The sequence below is a fragment of the Temnothorax curvispinosus genome, unplaced genomic scaffold, assembly GCF_003070985.1.
Source record: "Temnothorax curvispinosus isolate PA1 unplaced genomic scaffold, ASM307098v1 QBEX01000525.1, whole genome shotgun sequence".
In the NCBI taxonomy this organism is placed as follows: Eukaryota; Metazoa; Arthropoda; class Insecta; order Hymenoptera; family Formicidae; genus Temnothorax; species Temnothorax curvispinosus.
In genome coordinates, this window is record NW_020210305.1 from 728636 (window position 1) to 746854 (window position 18219).

The 18219-nt window shown below is 39.9% G+C and overlaps 1 protein-coding gene across 3 annotated transcripts in view; it reads left to right on the forward strand.

Annotated features, from left to right (window-relative positions):
- LOC112455208 (neurotrimin) overlaps window positions 1-18219 on the forward strand; it is a 175304-nt gene that overhangs the window by 68189 nt on the left and 88896 nt on the right. Inside the window, exon 1 of one of the 3 annotated variants that reach the window (XM_025017041.1) lies at window positions 4529-4690. The exons of the other annotated variants lie outside the window; for them this stretch is intronic. The gene's annotated coding sequence lies outside the window, so the exon portion shown is untranslated. Of the gene's footprint in view, window positions 1-4528; window positions 4691-18219 lie in introns of those variants that run through there. 3 annotated transcript variants of the gene reach the window in all.

Consider the following 18219-nt stretch of genomic DNA (forward strand, 5'->3'; position numbering starts at 1 on the left):
TTCGGTGCGCTTTACTTGTCACCGTCGCGTCGCGTCGTCGATATCGATGCTCTCTCTACGCAACGGACAGGAGTGAACCCAGGAGAACATAACGAGAAGTTTCCTGAGTTTCTCTCTCGTTGATGCTCGTCAACCGTCTCTCGAACGAAAAAATCTTTGCGCTGAGACAATTTAACATAGAAAGATTTTGCGGGACTTGAAAGTTTCATTTTAATGATTTTTCTCTCTCGCGTTCCAAATAAAAGAAATCCTTACTCCTATTTATGGTGTCATAACGATTCGAAAAATTTCTGAAATGAAATCTAATAGACTAAGCGAAATCCGAGGCAAAATCCAACTAAACGATATTTTTTGTCATAATTTAAATAATAATACGTATTTCTTTCATAACAAACAATTAATAAACAACTCAGACTTTACACTATTTCTTAATTTCCTCACGTATATATTATTTTCTTAAAATATTACTTTCGTTTCCGAACTTTCTCAGAGCACCGTTTACTTATGGCTAAATCAACGAAAGCGAGTCGATTGCGTATATTAAATATTATTTTTAAATCTAATTGTAATTATATATAAAATTACATTTATACAAAGAATCAAATTTTCTCTTATGAGAAACTGCTTTCATTTAAGTAAACAGTTCTTTTTAAGGAAAAACTCACTCATATATCAAAATGTTAAAATAATATTTACTATAATATTAAAGTCGAGTCGCTAAAATAATGTATCTAATGTCTTATTTCATTTATACCTGCACTCTTACAGCAGAATGAGATAATTCGAGAGTTTGACGATTTCAACATCTGATAACATTTCAATTTCAGAAGTTATTCGGGCGAAAAGACATTCGAGAGCGCATATAACTCGATTCACGTATTTCCATTTTGGGCACGAATAAGACCAACAATCAAATGAAGTTCCAGAATCTTCAGAGCGTTATAAAATCATTTCACGTTGCGTACCCAACTCTCGTCGGCGAATAGCCGAATAGCCGAGAATCGCGTCGTATGCGGAAAATAGTTTTATTACGAGCAATCCGGTCGTTAGCATGTACGAAAACTCATCGGTGTTTTTAACACCGACGGTCGGGATTTAAAGGATTTCGCAATGGGATTACGGCCATCGATCATCGCGCGCACCTGTATCTGCCTTAAGCGGCAATATTGGAAGCGGATTTTAACGCCGGTTTTAACGGTCCGTATCGCGTAATATTATCCTAGTATTAATAATGGCGATAAATCAACAGACTAGGGAATAACGTTCGACTTCGGGCTCGATATTCCGTTGGGTAGTTCGGTAGCACAGTCGAATGTATATATAGTGGCACTCCAGGGAACCCGCCGCCGCCGCCGCCGCCGCCGCGCCGATGTATGCCGCGAGTTTCTCCAGCACGCCGAAGCACGAAATGCGCTCCCGGGGCCCGGGGGCGGAGAACGGAAGGGAAAGACAAAATTACGGCTGCAGCGTGCATAATGATCTACTTGCGAGCTCTCCGATGCGCGGCGAGGAGATTTACAGCCGCGGTAACGTTCGCAAATGTGGTCGCCTCTAGATACCGCCGTCTTACTTGCTCTCGTAAGAGCGCAACCTGTCCTCGACGTTTCCGCATGTGAGACGATACACGAGATACGAGATGGCACACAAACGGAAGTTAACGCTATTCGATCTATTGCAGAGGTAGCGATACCGCTCGTTAACTCTTTGACTTGGCTCAGAGGGCGACTATTTACGTCCGATTTTCCGACAGTAATGACATGAAGTAAAACGATTAAATTCCAGATTGATAATATGTATTTTTAGGAAAGATGTCGAGGCAGGTAATTCTTCCCGATCGTTCATATCAAATGTAGGTATTGGGTATCAATCACGAAAACGGAATTGAATAAAATCTGTCTATCTGATTTTAAGTTAATTTAATTACTTTAATCATTAAGGTAAAGCGCTATATTATATCTATCTCATTTGCATCTCTGAAGATTCACTCATGCAAAATCTCTTATATTAAACTGTTTATAATTCATAGACTAATCACTCAGTTTCTTCGAATTGCATGGTTGTAAAATATCGTTAATCTTTTTGACACAATCAGATATATGCAGAATTTAGGATTAATATAATAATATGTATTATCCTAGATATTATATTAATTATGTGATCCTTCTTAAATATGTTATTATAAAAACTGATTTTTTGCTGCTCGCAATGCAGTACCTCGTCACGTCTTCTCCTCGATATCACGTTATTCTTGCGTCCCCGCGCGCTTGATATAATTACTGCTATTATCTAATTCGCACGGACAGCAGTGCCAAATAAATGTATAATTAGTCGCGCGAATGTAACAAATGAATTAACTCACCGGTCGACGCACCGTCATTGTCACGTCGTCGGCTGCTCCATTGTTTCGGACGTTCATTCACTCCCCGGATGCGAGTCGAAATAATGCGGGGCGATAATCACCCGCCACCTCGTACGGCGCCTCTCGATGCTCGCTGTCGGTCCGTCGCTTCCCGTTTCGACGCCGTTACTCTCACTCCATTTCTTCGGACACACGCGTCGCGTCGAAAAAATACGACCGATCGCGAACGCGTACCGCGATTCGACCGCTCCTCTTTGCATTCGAATGGAACGCCTCGAAACTTCGAAACACGGAGATCGCGAATGCTGCCTCGCACGCAAGTACGGTTTACCAACGTTTGTCAGACGCGAGTTCACGAAAGAATAAAGATCACTCTCGATGCTCGCTGTCGGTCCTTTACACTTTGTCTTGACCCCGCGCCGTTATGGCTTCCCGAGGGGGGGGGGTAACCTTAAAGGCTTCTGCACACGGGACACGGAAAGACACCCGCACAGTCTACATGTCAATCTACCTTTACTCCATTTTTTCGAACGCACACGCGTCGCGTCGAAAAAACAGATCACGAACGCGTACCGCGATCCGATGCTCCCTTTTGCACGACACACTCGAAACGAAAAAGACTCGGATGGTTTGAAACACGGAGAGCGCGAACGCTGCCTCGCACGCACGGTTACTGCGGTGACGCAAGTTCGCGAAAGATCACTCGAGGCTCGTTATTGGTCCGTCACTTCCTGTCTTGACCCATTACTCTCACTCCATTTCTTCGAACACACCACACGCGTCGCGTCGAAAAAACACAGATCGCGAACGCGTACCGCGATCCGATGCTCCCTTTTGCACGATACACTCGAAACGAAAGACTCGGATAGTTTGAAATACGGAGATCGCGCACGCTGCCACGCACGGTTTACTGGTGACGTTTTAAGCGCAAGTTCGCGAAAGATCATTCGAGGCTCGTTATTGGTCCGTCACTTATTCCTGTTTTGACCCATTACTCTCACTCCATTTCTTCGAACACACCACACGCGTCGCGTCGAAAAAACACAGTTCGCGAACGCGTACTTACCGCGATCCGATGGCTCCGTTTCTACACGGACACACTCGCCACGAAAGATTCGGATAGAACGCCGCGGAACGCGAAGTCGCGAAGATCGCGAACGCTTCCTCGCACGCACGGTTACGTACGTACATACTACGTTTGTTAGACGCAAGTTCACGAAAGATAAATGTAACGGTAACTTCACTAAAAGGGAGCGTCGGGGAAAACTTTCGGAACGCGCGAAGCTCGCGCTCGTTCAGGGTTAGGATGTCGCGCGACGTGGGGGGGGGGAGACTCGGTGACGTCGCCACATCGGTATGCGGCCGCGGCGTCTCGATAACACGAGCGATAAGGACGAAGTGGGGGTAGGATGACTTTTAAGCATACAGCGCGCCGTGCCTAGTTACTCTACCGCTCTCTCACATCCCCACCACTCATATTGCCGAGTACGCCGTGGTCGCTCTCGACCCGTTACGATTCACGCGTTGGTTGTCGCGTTAACGTGCCGTCGCGCCACGTATTATCTCGAATCTCAAATCATACGCAGAAGAAAACCATCGTGCTATGCGTTCCGCGTGATTTGTTATACAATACATACGATTGGCTCACATACGTGCCGCCGAATGTGCTCCGATTTTACTCGCGTCTCGCGAATCCTCCATCTTGACTTGCGATTGGCCGAGCCAATCGACGCACCTCTCATCTATCGGCGCACACTTCAAGTTGATCGCAAACTGGAGTAACGAACGGACTGTGTGTAAACGGACGCCGGACGGCACGGACAGTTCTCGAGGCGACGGCGACGCGCGATCTCCGCGTTTCGCGTTATTTTTATCCGTCCGTAGTGTATCGCGGAATATCGTAAAGTGTCGTGCAAAGTGACGAGCAAGTGTCGAATCGGTAATTAATTCGTGCCGTCGCGAGCAGCCGCATTTTTCGGGTTTTTCCGTCCGTCGCGTACGAGTGAGCGCTCGAGGCAACACGAAGTTCGTCGCGAAATGGAGACATTGGAGACGCATCGAGAAAGGAGAGAGACTCGTTCACAAAGAACACTGGTGTCGGCATCGAGTGAGGGGGAGGTATCGCGGAATATCGTAAGTACCGTGCAAAGTGACGAGCGAGCGTCGAATCGGTAATTAAATTCGCGTCGTCGCGAGCAACCGCATTTTTCGGGTTTTTCCGTCCGTCGCCGTCGCGTACGAGTGACAATGTGCTCGAGGCAACGAAGCTCGTCGCGAAATGGAGGCGCATCGAGAGACGAAGCGTATATCGAGGAAGGAGAGCATCGAATGGTGAGTGAGTGAATATTATCGTTATCTTCGTGCGAGGATAATTATCCGTTTATTTCGTTCGAGACAGTTCGACGCTGGCTCGCGACGGATTGAAATGCGCGTTTTTCGTATTCCGAGCCGAACCAAGTAGAACAGATTCGCTAAATGGAGCGTCTAAAATTCCGGAATTCGATGATAAAAAAAAATCCGTCCCGCGCTTGCGAGCTAAAAAAGCTGATCGAATGGAATTTGTCTCCGAGCACGGTTGTCTCGGAGCGATTCTTATCGCTCGCCGCGTTATTCATTACGCCAAGCAAAAAGCATGCTGCGTATATGGTATATATATATATATATATATATATAAATAAAAAAACGTAAATAGAACCATACGATGTCTCTTTCATCACGGAGCGTAAGTGTGTCGTACCCCCCCCCCCCCCCCCCGACTATTATTTACTGGATTTATATATGCGCGTTCTTTGACTTGCTCCTCAACCTCGGGCGCGCCGCGGCCGTTTTTTGTAATGCAAATTCGCGGCGAATCTACCTGGCGAGACTGGCGGCAGCCTCTCTCCCCTTAACGTACTGCCGGCCTGATATCAAACTCTTCCGCCGGAGCCTCGTTCCCGAGGATTTCATTTACGAGGGAGCTTCAGCTTCTACCGGCAATCCCACCGCGATTTCCGCAACCTTCCCGGATTTAGCCGAGATCTATTTGCCGACAAACCGATGTCTACCCGTTTGCGGCGACTGTTTAGATCGCGTCCCCCCCCCTCGTCCCCCCCCCTCCTAAATAGCGCTCACGATTTACATATCCCCGACCCGATTGTACTCGAGTCGAGTTATTCTCGAAGACGTTTCCTTCCCCCTTTCTTCCCTTCTCACGGCTCGCGCTAAGTTTCGAAATTCGCGAACGTCGTTGTTGGTAGTCATCCTTCCTCCCATTGACAAGTTCCTACCGAATTGCAGCCTCTTATAAAAAATCGTAGACCGAAACAATAGTTAATTCCGCCCGGCTTCGTGCTCTCAGGAGTCTCAGGTCGGAGCTTCGGGATCTATCGGGGTACTTAACTGCAATGCGGATCTCTCCGATTTCGAGGATGGTTAGGCGCATCGCTATACGAGCAACTCATCCACATATACCGCATATACCCTTCGCAAATTCCTTGATTTAGGTCCTGCGCGAACCACCCCCTCTTTCTCCCCTCCCCCCCGCGCTCATCCGTGTTCCGCACGTGGCGCACGAGCCTCTCCTCGTATCGGGGGGAAGACGACTCCTTATCTTTCGCCAACTACGCTTCGCATGCCGCAACGCGAACTAAATGAGTAGGTGGTGATCACGTCAGAAGCTACAGGTCGCGTAGGTTCGCGCATATTAAATATCATTTGCCTCTTATAGTTCACTTTGAAATGTCACTTCTTAATTTAGTAGACTCGTCCTCCGATTGCGTACAAGTCGATCTCATTCATAATGTCCGAGCGGATCTTAATTGAGAGTAGAATTGAGATAAAAATTTGAAATGAATATTTCAAATTTTATCAATTCACGACACGATTGAATTCTCCGCTAGATTTGAAAGATTCGCCCATTTCATTTCGAATTCAATGTTCGGCGTCACAGATGGAAGACGTATGGCAAACGACATATCACAATCTCTGTGAAACGTTATTTATGTTATCGTTTCCGAACTATAATACTTTTAACATCGAATATGTCAAATCTTCCGCGCATATTTGCCACCACCAAACTGAGTTGTTCTAAAATTTGATTAATGTATCTAATTTTATGACTTATCGAATTAAACTTTTTATTATAGTCTTAATATTAATAACGTTATATATTGAATTTTAGTTTTAGTATAGATAACGATAAATAAATTATATGAATTAATTATTTAGCAAGTTCTAAATGCAAGAACATTTTTAAATAGAAGATTGATTTCATAAAAAAAGAGATATTCGTGTTCATGGTCATCACATCAAAAAAACATTTTATTTTGCTATACAGTATTTAAAAGAATGTATAGTATATACGTGTAGCGTGTACAATAATAATATTGTAAAATTTATTTTACAGTGACAAATTTGAGTTTTAAAAGTACAAAGCACGAGTTCAATGAATAGAAAAATATGAGAACAATGAATAAAAGAATGTTACAGAAATCACATATCTAATATGTGAAAACATTATTTTATCTAAGATACGTATTAAATTCCTGCGCGTGTATTAAACATGAAGTTTTTTTTCGCAAAATTCAATAACGTTATTAATATTAAGCTTTTTTATATATAACTACGATATTCAAATTCTTCTAATAACTTTTGTGTATGTATGGACTAATAGATTTGAAAATAAAAATCCTAAATATTAACAGGATAAAAATAACTGCATGCTTCATTAACGCAGAAACGCTTTTGGGTTAATTGTAAAATAATTTAATTATTCACGGAGAATATAGAACAACGAAGGAAGTAAAGAGTAGCATTTTTTCTCTCTGCAAAAGCCATTTTGAATATATCTCTTTTTTTTCATCTTTTACCTCATTTTCATCTCTTTCTGTGCCAATGTATAATACTATAATAGAAGATAGTAGGCACAGAATGCAATTTTTTCAGAATCAGAGCTCAAGAGGACGCAAGAGGACGTAAGTATATTGGATATTTAAAAGTTTATTTTAATATAATGTCATATTTGATCGTATATTTATTTTCTATAACTGCAAGCTAATAAATCTATTCGTAAATAAGTTTACGAGTGGAGGGGCGATTGTTCGAATACTTCTTTTTTGTTACGACAAGGCCGCGACGAATTCTCAAGTTAATTAATTGTTATAAACGAACGGAGAGGAAAAAAGATGCGTTATGTCTTTCCTCCTCTGCTCCATGAATATTCTCTGCTGATTCTTCGTTGGACACGACCACGTCGGAAGCGTGAATCGCGCGTTCTATTTGCCGCGCGCTATTCTCTGGCACGCAATAACTCTCCGTCGCGACGCGGCAGGAAAGGGAGTGCAACGCGTAGCGAGCTTTACGTAACTGCACAACGTTTTAATAAGTGGCCAAATTACCGTTCCGGACGCACATAATCCGACGGTTTTAAAAACTCGCCAAACAGGGGGTGAGAGACAGAGAGAGAGAGAGATAGTCCGGCGATGTAGCCCGCGGCGGGAAAGGGTGGCATGGGAGGGTGGCGCATAGGAAGGAACTCTTTATGCGAGCCCGACAACCCGCGAACTCGGCGCGGAGCGTAATTTGCTTTAGTGCCGTCGCGTAAATTTCAGGATGATGAGAACGTACGGGCGCCGCTTAACCCGTTCTTCTTCCGGCTGGGATGGGACGGGGGATAGAACGAAGTTTCAGAACCGCTAATGCGGTCAGTTATCGAATGGGCTCGCCCGGAATCCGCGTAACGCCCGCGGAATCTGCCTGCGATAAAAAAAAAGCCCGCCGGTCAATCCTCTCCTGGTCAATTCGTCGCAAGCACCCACATCACACACACGTACACGCACACGCGTACACACGTTCCGGCTCCATTATCGCGTCGTAAAGCAATTTGAAAATCCGAGCCGGTTTGAGCCCGCGCACAATTTCCTGAACGGGGCTCGGCCTTGGGAATACAACGGCTGTTCGAACGGTTTTTCTTTCCCGCGGGGTGCGAAAGAAGCGGAGATTAAAGATTAACGTTCGGTCGGTGCGACTGCGGTGCACAAACGTGTCATGCGGCTCGCGTATAATGTCACGGCACGGCACGGCAGCGAAGCGCCATCGAAATAGGTAATAATTGAACCGCCCCTGTGGCGATGATCGAACGGATATGTTCCGCGATGTATGCGAGCATGTAACTATGTATGAAGATTTCGCCGCGCGCGCTTCGCTCCAATGTCAATCGAGGGAGATTTTTATTCGCTCGTTACATTTTGCCAATTGCCGTAGGGCATTCGATGTTGATGATATTTAACGAATATCGAGATGATAATCAGTTTTTACTGCCACATTAGCCTCTTTGGATGTTTATGCTAGTCGGCTAGCGTGCTGCTGTGATCGTTTCGTTAAAATGATAAATTATAAATATATAAATACAATATTCACGTATTTATGAGCATTGGAAATGACATTTGATACGTATGTGAACATTTACGCGATGTGGCGAAGTGCAGGATAAATATTCCATCGTACGTGAAAAATTAAAAATGGACGAAGTTATCCATCCGCTGTGTGTTATAAAATAACGCGACGGTTGTGCGTTTGAAATCGGTAGCGCTTCGCGCCGTTGTTCGACTAATAATTGAACACTTCGGCGAAACCAAATCGTCATATGACTAGAATGTTGCTAGGCACATTTCGCGAACAACGTACAAGCGGAATTTAGATTTCACCGTCGACGAGAACCCCATTTTCGCGTGCACACGCGCCCGATGAATTTTTCAGCCGGCAACAATCGTACTGCTTTAGTATATGGACGCGCACGCTCATGGGGCATTAACTTCAAAAGGGTCATTCGCGCGAGCTAAACAAGCAGTAAAAAAGTCGGGGTTTGCGCGCACGTTGCCCATGTATCCCTCCCTTTCCTGTGTCCGAGGGAAATGCGTTGGAATTTCACGGCGAGATTTCGTGGCCGTGCCGGGGATACATTTGTTCGCGCTCGCTCGCTATCGAATGTAGTCGCGAGCTTGTATTTCATCGGGCGGGCCATGAAATCGTGGCGTTACGAAGCCTCACCGAAATTCGAGAATGCCCGAAAATAGACAACGCAGCTCCGCTACCAATATGGTATCACGACGCACGCGTCTGTGGAAAGGCGATAAGAGCAGCCGACCCCACTTATCTGGCACACACGTTTTAATGGCGCGCCATTTTCGTTTGCATCTGCGACTCGGATAATCGCTGGTTGGTTAACACATTTCTGCAAACCTGCGTGAAATTATCACGTGCACATAAATGGGATGAAAGTTTTAATTCTTGAGATAAGCGATATCGTGAAATTTATAGATTGTGGTTCAATACGAATGATTGAAATCTTTTATGCTCATACTTGAGGGGCATATCGGGAAACGTCAAATAGAGATGGCAAAATAGAAGCATGCTTTATAGTTTACAGATCACTAAACGGATGAAGTGGGATAAGTTTCATACATTTCTGGCAGAGTACAGCACGTACAAGAGCCAGAATTACATGGGACGGTATTAAGAGAGGGGACGATATTCCGGTTGCCTTCGTGAATAATGCATATCTTACTACCCTCAAACACTACTGCGCGCGGAGACGAGATCAGATACGTAATAAAGCTTTGAAGACCTTTAGACATGATTTTATATTTTATAGCGATTTTACACATTCCACTTTTTATGTTCATGCCAGATGAGTCATAGAAATATTACTTTCGCAAAACTGATCGTTTCCATTGAGAATGATAAAAAGAATCTTGGTTTATTTTTATTTTTTAATTTATTTTAGATAATCACCCAAATGGGTACATCATTTTAGACGCAATATATGAAATAAAAGAAATGTTTTATTTTAATTTTTTTTTAGAATTTTTATTTTCATAGAAAGCGTTTTATGGATCTTTTTTGAAACACAAAAGGGCTTAGAAGACATAAAGACATAACTTTTTCCATTTCAACTTTCAGTCGATATATGTAACATCCCTTTTGGGCTTTTGCGTTGTTTATGTTGTAATTTGAAATTTGGGAAGGCTATGAATATGCTTATAAAAACCTTTTTTTATTTAGAAATATTATATAGATTATTATTCCACTTTAATGTAGACCGCGAGGTTTTATTTATTCGTATCATTGAGGATACCAATCTAAAAGATAAAATGTGTTTTTAATATTTAAAAAATTCCACTAAAGCGTGAATTTAATACGTATATATACGTGCACAAGCACGAAAAAGTTTATTTATTAAATGCATTGCATGAGAAGCTTATTGTACAGTATTACATATAAATGCTAATATTTTCATGCATAGTACATTCATGCGCACCATCGCACAACTTGATTATTATATAGCATCACTGAAACATTGTTTTTATCATACTTTGATGCTTATGCGCAGCGTTAATTGTTCATCGCTATTTGTGATCCCTTTCGTACACAATAAAATCATAGTTTCTATAAAAATTATGTTTATAAATTTATATAAAATTGAAGAAATAAGTAATATTTGTGTAAAGCAATTGTGACATATACACAGGTCATATTCTTCTAAAATCTAAAACATACTTTGATGTAGTTTCTTCTAGATATTTGTTTTTTTTTTGGACTTAGGAAATATAAAACCATTGATTACGAAATATGCAGATGAAACGTATAATAAAATAAATTTAGAGTATATTTTACATCTAGGACATTCTATTAATTTTTTTATTTTTTTTGTATTATAATCGTTAGAATGATTATTCGTAAACTAATAATACCTAAAGTAAATTCTATGATTCTCATATTATTTAATTTAAAACGTCTATGTCCATACTATCATTTATCTCTTTTCGTTCGCATTAATTTCGGCCGAATATCGAAAGCTCGATCGAAAGGTATAATCTCGTCGATTTTCCAACCAAACACCAGTTGCAAATGGTTCTGTGGAACAGACGTAGCCGTGTCGTTGATGATGCGGGACTCGGGGAAAAATCACGCGCATCACCAGCTGGCCAGATGTTGACGACGTCGCGGTATTACTCGAGAACTAATTGCCCTCGTATTATCTTCGTTCTGCGAAACCTCCATTCGCCAGGCCGCCATTCCCGTAATCAGCCGGGCGCAGACCTGTCTATCATAGTCCTCCAGGTGGGAGCGTTGTAATTTGCAAGCCGATATCAGAACGGCATCGTGTTTACTGTTACATCTGTCAAGCTAATGGACCTAGATTAGGGCTGAACCCGTTATCATTGTCCCATTCCCTGTCTTTCTATCGCGACCGTGCGTCCTGTTCGCGAAATCCTGAGTGACTCGTTAATCCGTCGTCCGGAAAGCCCATGTTATCACCGATAACACTGTCATTTTTGACAGTCAGTATTATTCCGTCAGTTACGGAGTCGAGCATCGAGCGAGTTGCAATGCCGGTAAGAAGCTTAAATCGAAATGTCGCTTGTATTGCCGACCTGCGCAGCGATCAGCCTATAGCTCTTTCTCGTTCGTGTAAATGTGCAGGAATACATCCACACGCAATTATGCAGTTGTTTGCACAAACATTTACAAAAGTAAAACGTGTTACCGCATTTACAAATTGTTCACGTAAAGTCGAGCGTAAAGTTGAGTATAGCTTACACAAATATTTACGGTGTTGAAATGTGCTTTGAAATTTGTACAGCTTAGTGAAAATGACGTCAGTGACGAAGTCTGTAACTTGTTATTGCCCGTTGGTTTAGTTAGCAGAGTTATCACAAATGACTAGATGCGTAGATCACAAAGTTCAACATAACATATGTTAAGTTATAAATTTTCATTATGATATGATATTCTTTAACAAAAATGTTATTCGATTTACAAGATGTACGTTATTAATATATTTTATTAATTAATTTTGTAATTTTAACTTTTAACAATAATTATAAAATTCAAAGTTTATAATCCTTTTCTAAAAAGGAGATGTGAAGTTTATTGTTGCCGCTTTTCCGCGATGCCGATTGGTTTTCTTGCTGCGCTTACTTCATTTATTGCAGCTGTCATTGTATATTTTGACAGTTGTGTATAATAGGGTTAATAGTGAAATGTTAAAGATAAATAGCGCGCGCGTAGCGCGCGTCTGCAGTGTCTAGTATATAAAATTTTTCAATTACATTTTGTGTTGTTCGTAGAAAACTGTAGTAATAAATATAGTATTGCATGAATTCTATGACTTTTTTTTATCAAGAAGTTAAGATTTTTATGTAAGGAAAAATTAAAATTTGTTATAGTAAAATAATAATAGATACTGTAAGTCGAATAAATAAAGGATTTTGATTTACCATTTTTGTTAGAAAATAGAACTTAGCGACGTAAACATTTGGAAATTACATTTTAATAATGAATATTCTACTGATCAGTACAACTTTAGCACACGTAATCTGTTAAATATACCTGCAAAATATAACTTGCAAAATAAATTAGTGGATTCGAGAAGATTTGACTAAATCCAAATTTGAAGCATGTTATTTCCGTTCGTTCAAGTAAACCATGAATCGTCGGAGTCGTTGACTGAAATAAACGCGACGACGAACGCAAATTAAGTATGAACAAGACCAATACGTCTCGCCATAATATTGCGTAATGACCAATGAGCGAATTGCTGCCAACACAATTGTATGTTTTTCTCAATTTTAAAGCTAAATTAATTAGAATTGTTGATTTTCAAAGAAATTACGCTGTTCACGGATATTAAAGAGGATATTGTTCTCGATCTTGTCGGAGTTTGTAATATCAACCACGTTTTCTCAGATTTTATTGTCGCGAAATTCTCATAATAACGGATTTTCTATTTTCACATCATACCTACTTCCTGCCTGCTTTCTCTCTCGCTCGTTTTATTCTCGTTAAAACCCTTTTTCGCTATGGGACGCACGTCATCCTATTCCAATACGAGATTTTCGCAGCTGGTGCGACATTAAATATTTAATGGTTCAGATAAATGTTTGATGCGACAGCTCAGGATCGAGATGCAGATGCAAATTCGCTCGATAGTCTGAATTCTTTCGCTAGCGAATCTCGTTTGGGAGTTCAGCGGAAATTCTGGGGGAAAGGGGGGGGGGCGAAGGCATTGCTCTGGTCGTTTCAGCGAAATCGATATCGCAAGCGAGCATCCGTATCGCCGACGTGAATTATTACGCGAGGCGTTCAGCAAATTGTCTTATCGCGTGGCGCGCATTTGACAGTGACACAATTCTTGTGAGACGTAATATTTATATTAAAAGTCCACTCGATCAATCTACGTCAGGAGCTTAAAAACAAATTTACTATACCGCTGAATATTAATTGCCTCGATTTGCTCGGACGAATTGCTTCATCGTGTTCTTGCGCGAGTCACCGTAAATTGTTGCTTGGAGGGAAAACTTCAGCAATTAGTTCTTCAACCCTTTCAGATGACGCTATGAAAGTAAAATATCACAAAAATCCCATTTTAATCTCCATCAGGTAATATTAGCAACGTGTAAATGATTATCAAAGTGTATAAAAAATAATATTATATTAAATAATATTTTAGTAACATATTTAAGTAAAAGTTATCGTATTTGCATTTTATATTTATATGCAATGTCTATATTATACAATAATTGATAATCAGAATTTTGACTAATTTTCCTGCATAGTATACTACGTAAATAAAATTCTAAGTACATTGGTTATTAATATACGTTAAACACGAAATGCTTTTTAAAAAGAGTTCAGGTCGAAGTAAAATATACTTTTATTCTTCAAGTAAATATTAAAAATAACTCTTTTAAATGGATTTATTAAATACAAATTTTCCTGAAAAAAATTACAATTTGCATGTAATAACTACAATTTTTAAGAAATAAAAAATAATAATATAATGGAAAAATAGAAAAATTATTTGAGTTATTTCAGGTGATTTATAAAATAAAGCGCAAAGTACACGATAATAGTTTATCCATTGTTTCAATTACAGGAAATAAAAGACATATTTATTTTACAGAACATTAAGTATTTCGAGACAGCAAAAATTCAGCTGGCACGCGGCCTTGATACTTGTTTTTTGTAACGTACAGCGCGCTCGCGCTGGCGCGGCGTGTATACAAAGTCGCTGTTATCATTTGGCCTCGAGAGTCGAATAGACAGGTAGGAGCTCGAGCCGCTCCTTGTATTGTCGCATTACTCCTTACTCCTCGCGACGTAGGCGCGACAAGTGCCACGAGACGCCAAACGCGATCAATTCTTGTGAATATAATTAGCGAATAATAGTTCTTGCAGTTAATTAACTTCCATGATTAAGGGATCGTAAGCTCTTCACGATTACTTATCGAAATAGATATGTATTTCGTGCGTAATTCTATTCATCTATATAAAACCCCTAAAGTAAAAACAAAAACAATGATAGGAAATAGAAATTATGAATCATTATTTAACGATATTTACGAGTTATAATTATTTTTCTAGAAATGTTTGAATCTTGTATTACCATCTGAATTCTTAATCGAATCTATTATTACTTTCGAAATAAAAGCGCGAGGTGACATACAAATCGTATGATTTAAGGAACGAAAAAACCATTTGATCATATCAGTGATTTATTAATATAGAAGTCGGGCATTTGTGTGTATCGAAATGTATACCAAATTTTGATTGCACGGTACATTTTTGGACAGTTCATTACATGTTTTAATTAACCATAGGTTTGTCGACCATATTTTATCGCGCACAATATGAGTGTAAAGTTTATGATGCCATACATCTCGATATTTTGATTAAATCTTCCATCGATCCTGGTTTATCCATTGCGTTAATTTGTGAGACCTTTGCCGGTATCGAGCGGGTTGTAGTCCCATGGGATTGGTATGTTTTCTCGCGTTATTTTTTCGTCACAATGTAATAAAGTGCACGTCGGGATACAATTAACGTCGGGAGTGCCGTGCGAAGTACCGTATTCTGGTGTGATTACTGCGCACGTGATCGTAATTAACTCTATTTTCGCGAGTGTTGTGTGAATGCTACGAAGGAACAAGGAGAAATTGAGAGGAGGAGGAGTGGCCCGGATTGACATCGGGCGACAGCAGAGTAATCTTGGGGTGAGTGATTTATTATATGTATTACTTTATTTATTACGTAGCAAAATTAATTATTTTATGAAAGCAACAATTATTTCTTAAAATACTAATTTTTTTGAGAGAATACTAATTGCTATAATTTAAATATATTTGTATATTACAGATAAATGTCGTTATGCTAAAAAACTCTGCTATTGCGCATTGTATCTGTGAGTATATAATAAATTATATTTTATTTTAATTTAAGATAATAGATATGTAAAAATTTAAATAAGATATTTGTAAATGTATCTATGTATCTATCAAATTACAAGTTCCACACTGTATTATAAATAAATATAACACAACGACATGTGATTAAATATGTCGTTTCTTAAAATGCGAATCAAGATGACGTGACATTTAATAAAGTATTTTGTTATAAAATGTAATATCTTTTTATATAATTATCTCAGGGTTAATAAGAGATAAAAATCGATAATAGATGGCAAATTGATACGTTTAGTTTTTAATTAATGAATTGTATCTCTTTTAGTCGAAACTTATTGCAACCTCGACATTTTCGTGTCAAGATTTCTTATTCTAATCTAAAGAATTCGCTATTAAAGTATTGCGTAATGGTTATTAGACATTTTACATATGTTTTCTTGTAAAAGTTATGGATTGACAAATCAAATCATGTTGAATCGTATGTACATATGATAGTAATTTGCTAAGGTAGCTTTAACATACCGCAGGCGCAATCCGTAAACTCAAACAACCGCGGTCGCATCTAATCGGCGGAAGGCATACAGAGACACGGTTCGTGTTTAAATTCACAGAGAGCTTAAATTTCATCTTTGAAGACCCACCATGTCGCAAATGTCTAAACACGAATTTTAAAATGTACGCGCAAATAAATACACGTGCATGGTAGTTTTATTTTATTGGTTGCATATTAGAACGATTACAATTCACAAAACGTAAGTCAAATAAAAATATTAATGGATAATAATTAAACAAAGAAATATTTCAAAATTATACTGAATATTAATCTTTTATTCGTTGATTATTTTATTTTTAAACTAATAGCAGGATGCCATACAGGCATACAATAATACATTATCTTATATTTATAATCTTCTAATTTATATAGAACTAATAGTTCTAACACTAACACGTATTATACTCTGCATTTCGTAGGAAACAAATTATTTTTTATAATAAAATATGATACTAGAATCGAGAATAAGGTGATAAATGCTTCCATAGCTTAATAAATTTAAATTCATTGTTGCGATACTCTGAATCTTTCATATATTTGTTTTTTTTAATTATTAGAAAAAAAATTTTATGTGATTTGTAAAGCTGTTTCATGCATATATATAGCTGTCAAATCAAGATTTCTAATATCGACAATTCAAAGTTTATTTGACCTATATACCGGAATTATTACAGAAAATATGCTATCGCTTGAAATTTCGTGAACATATTAAAACTAAAAATAAACTTATGATTTATGATTTATGCGAAATCCTTTATTCTTATATCAAAACATGTTTTATTTTAATATTTTTTAAAAAGAAACCGTGATCATGAACCTAGTGTATTACAGCGTAGGGAATTAATCGTATGACGAACGTAATTTATTACACAAACAGTTTTATAATAGTTTTAAATTAAAACTGTCACCAATAAATTTTGATTATCACATGCATGACGGCATAGGAAATTTCTGATTAAATCTGCTGTGGAGACGCGTGAAATTAGCATCAAATGCTCTATGCGTTGTAATTGACATGGAAACCAAAATGTACTCACCAAAGCGTATAAGCATTAATGAAGTTTCCGCGAATTATTGCACTCTGTCACGTGCCAGTCAATTGTCGCGAAATAAACGCGCTATTTGCCATTTGCTTGTTATTGCTTCATTAATTGCAGACGCGGCAAGTAAGCGGAAACACGCGTGGCGTATTATCTAATTTATCAGGGCGGCTTGTCCTCCGCAGATGCACGTCGATGAGAGGCGATTTGGGTCGTGCTGGGGCCAGTGATAAGCGCGCGGGGTGTTATTAATCTGCGCGAGCGCATCTCTCGCGAAATATGCGAATCTCTCCGCGCGCGAAGTAAAATAAAAGCGTGTATCCGGATACGCAGTATGCAGTACGGGTATCCGCGTTATTCGGGCGGTCGCGTCACAATGGCCGCAAGGCGATTATAAACTAGAGCAATTAATTATAAGTGGTCTCGCAGTATAACGACTTCATGCTGGAAATTCCGGCGTGTAACGCCGGTGCATACCGCGAATATTTGGTTTGCCATGAAACGCTTCAAGACCGGCCGTGCCTTCGTCTTCCGGTATGCGGTGAAACTGCAGTTCTCTGTTCTCTTCTATCCGCTTTCCACCCTCTTTGCACCCCACCCCACACTCCTACCGCTATCTCTGTCTTCTCCAGTTGCGCGACGTAGGTATTCTGTATCCATTGCGCTCATTCTCCTTCTTCGAGACGCCATTTATCAATTACAAGCAGCGAGCACCTGAGAATAAAACGTTGAAAAATTCCATTGTCAATGCCGGATTTTCGCTCCCTTACTTGCATCTATTTCGCTGCCGCTTAAGTCGTCACGAAGCTTTTACGAGACTTTTACCTTGCGTGCAGAAGCAGCAGGAATCTCTGACAAAGGACGCACAGGAATGCTCGCGTTCCAAAGTCTAACGCGATTTCAGACGCCTTGTAATGCAGTTATCTTGTTAACTTCAACCGTTGCTTATTATCGTGCGCAGTTATCAATTTTCTGGCACATCTTTTGACGATATAGAAGTCGTCATTTAACGATTCGAAAATCTCTAATATACGTTCATAC